Source organism: Echinops telfairi, unplaced genomic scaffold (genome assembly GCF_000313985.2).
Source record: "Echinops telfairi isolate 266 unplaced genomic scaffold, ASM31398v2 ScPeMD7_2291;HRSCAF=2852, whole genome shotgun sequence".
Classification (NCBI taxonomy): domain Eukaryota; kingdom Metazoa; phylum Chordata; class Mammalia; order Afrosoricida; family Tenrecidae; genus Echinops; species Echinops telfairi.
Window position 1 is genome coordinate 5,835,891 of NW_022106189.1, and position 3,720 is coordinate 5,839,610.

The following is a 3,720-nucleotide window of genomic DNA, read 5'->3' on the forward strand; positions in this document are numbered from 1 at the left end:
GAGAGGAAATGTTTTGAGTATGATGAGGGCAATGAATGTACAAATGTGCTTTACACAATTGATGTATTATGGATTGTGATAAGAGTTGTATGAGCTCCTAATAAAATTATTTAAAAAAAGATGACATGCACTGTGGAGACTGGTCCTCCTCTTTCCTCTGCCAGTCCTGTCATCGCCCAATGGGCACATGAACAAAGTGAACATGGTGACAGGGATGGAGGTTGTGCATGGGCGCAGCAACATCGACTTCCACTCACCAAGGCTGACTTGGCCACTGCCACTGTTGAGTGCGCCATTTGCCATAGCAGAAACCAACATTAATTCCAACATATGGGACCATTCCTTGGGGAGATCAACCAGCAACTTGGTGGCAGGTTGATTACATAGGACCATTTCCATCATGGAGAGGACAGCGTTTTGTTCTTCCTGGAATAGACACCTACTCTGGATATGGATTTGCCTTCCCTGCATGCAATGCTTCTGCCAAAACTACCATTCATGGACTTACAGAATGCCTCATCCAACAGCATGGCATCCCACATAGCATTGCTTCAGATCAAGGGACTCACTTCACAGCAAATGCAGTGTTGTTATGGGTCCATGCCCATGGAATCCACTGGTCGTATCATGTTCCTCATCATCTTGAAGCTGCTGGCTTGATAAAATGATGAAATGGGCTCCTAAAGACACAATTACAGTGCCACCTACATGGAAACAACTTGCAGGGCTGGGGCAATGTTCTCCAGGAAGCTGTATATGCTCTAAACCAGTGACCAATATATGGTACTGTGTCTCCAACAGCCAGAATTAATGGTTCCAGGGTCCAAGTGGTGGAAGTTGGAGTTGCACCACTCACTATTACTCCTAGTGATCCGCTTGCAGCATTTTTGCTTCCTGTCCCAACTTCAGGCCTGGAGGTCCTGATCCGGAAGGAAGGAACTCTCCCACCTGGAAACACAACAGAGATTCATTCCATTGAACTGGCAGCTGAGAATGTCCCCTGCCCACTTTGGGCTTCTCATGCCTTTGGATCATCAGGTCAGTAAGGGTGTCACTGTACTGAGTGGTGTGATTGATGCTGATTACCAAGGAGAAATTGGGCTTGTGTTACATAATGGAGGTAAAGAAGAATATGTCTGTAATCCAGGAGATCCCATAGGCCAACTCTTAGTGCTACCATGCCTTGTGATTAAAGTAAATGGTAAGTTACAGCAACCCAATCCTGACAGGACTTATAATGAATGACCCAGACCCCTCAGGAATGAAGTCTAGGTCACCCCACCAAGCAAAAAACCACAGCCAGCTGAGGTTCTTGCTGAGGGCAAGGGTAATACAGGATTGGTAGTAGAAGAAGGTAGTTCTATCAGTTACCACCACATGATCAATTGCAAAAGCGAGGTTTGTAATTGTCAGTGTGTTTTCTTTATATGTGCTTATTGAGTATCTTTGTTAATGTATGATATATCAGATACAATTGAACTCAGTGTGTTTTCATTTATATGTATGATAGATGTTTGATGTTAAGTATAAGTGTGATTTCATTAATGTCCAGAAATTATATATGGCTAAAGAATTGTGTATAGGTGCCAAGTTGGCAAGGGGTGGATTGAGGTAGTTAGTTTATTGTGCCAACCTGGCCGATAAACACATGTGGGATTAATTGAAAGGCAGAGAGATAAATGGCATTATTGCTGAGAAATTAGAGAAACTGGACTATATGAAAAAGAATGTATTAGGATTGGAGGAAGTCTTATTAACCACCTGCAATATGCAGATGACACAACCTTTGCTGAAAGTGAGGAGCACGTAAGGCTTGCAGCTTTCAAAATTAATAATAATTCAGTGTAAGAAGATGAAAACTCTCACAACTGGAACAATGGGTAACGTCATGATAAATGGAGAAAAGATTGAATTTGTCAGTGATTTTTGTCTTGCTTAGATCCACAGTCAATGCTTATGGAAGCAGCACTCAACAGATCAAATGATGCATTGTATGGGGTAAATCTACCGCACAAGGCCTTTTTAGAGTGTTGAAAAGCAAAGATGTTCCTTTGGGAACTAAAGTGTGCCTGTCCACACAATGGTATTTCCTATTGTCTCATATGCATATGAAAGTTGGATGTTGAATAAGGAAGACCAAAAAAGGGCATCATGCTTGGTAAAGTAGAGGGATAGTGAAAAAGAGGAAGGCCCTCAATGAGATGGATGGACACTGTCTACAACCATGGGCTTAAGTGTGGAAATAAAAAGATGGCACAGGACAAGGTAATGTTTGGTTTGGTTGTGCATAGGGTCACTATGGGGTGCAACCAATTCAATGGCCTCTAGCAACAACAATGACAGCAACCTGAGGGAACTAGGGTTGCTGAGATTTTGTGAAGGGGATAATTGTCAAAAGTGGACGAAGTTGTGTGAGGAACTCCCTAGCTTGCTATGGTACTCATCGACAGATCTAGCTTGGAATTGTTAGGATTAAGATGACTAGAAACTGACTAGATAAGGAGGAAGATGTTTGACCCTGTGAGTTGGTGCTTTGTTTGCTGACTTGATGGATGACTTGCCTTACATTGGACTCTGCTTATGGATGCAGACATATGAGGTTCCAACTGGAATGAAGATTCTTCACATCAAAGAACATGCTTGCCTCCTTAGAAGAATGGGTTGATGGAAATAGACCGTTTAGAAATTGGATATCCCAAGGGAAAAAATAAAGGTATGAAGTGGCTGGTTTACAATCTTTCATGGGTTGGGGAAAATGCTGACAGGTGTATTGGGTTAAAGTAAAGATGTTCACAAAACTGCAATTGTTAAGTATTGAATATATTTTTTTGCTCACTTATAGAGTATAATATACAAGTGGAACTGGTACATTTTCAGTTATACACATTTTAGTTATATCCTGTTAGGTGAAATATGATTTTATTATTGTCTTTATTTTAAAACTATGTATGTTTATAAAGAGTTGTGTACAGATGTCAACTTGACAAGGGGTGGCCTATGGCAGTTAGATTTTATGTCAAGTTGATGATACCTGTGTGGAGGTAGTCCCTGACAGGAGGAGTCCCACCTGTTAATCAGGGGGTAACCTGGTGACGCCTCCTTGTGTGTGTGACCTTTTTATAATAGAGAAACTGAGAACTTCTCCCCCTCTCTCTGCTCCATTCACAGTATTACTTGCTGGGACTCTTTGTGGCCTTCAGGGGCAGCCCCTTGTGGACCTTAACCCTAAGAGCTGCCGGTGTTCTGCCATGTTTCCTCTGATCTTGTACCCATGAGAGTCTGAATCCACAAGCGAATCATCTTCCTGCATCCTGTTTCACCTTTCTCTGTCATCAGCCTGTAGCCACATGTGTCTGAAGGGAGCTCAGGCTAGCATCAAACCCATGGCATTTTCCTTGTATAAAATCATATCATCTGCAAATAAAAATGGTTTTATTTCTTTATCAATTCAGTTGTCTCTTATTACACTTTCTTGTCCAGTTACTCTGGCTAAGGCTTCTAGTACAATATTGAATAGGAGTGATGACAGAAAGCAATATGGCTACTATTTATTACAAGGGGAACACTTTCAATCGTTCTTCATTGAAATTAATGTTAGTCATTGTTTTAGTATATTTACCCTAATTTTAATGCGGAATTTCTTTTCTATTCCTATTCACCGAGCATTTTTTTCAGTAATGGATATTGGATTTTGTCAAATGTATCCATTAACATGATCAT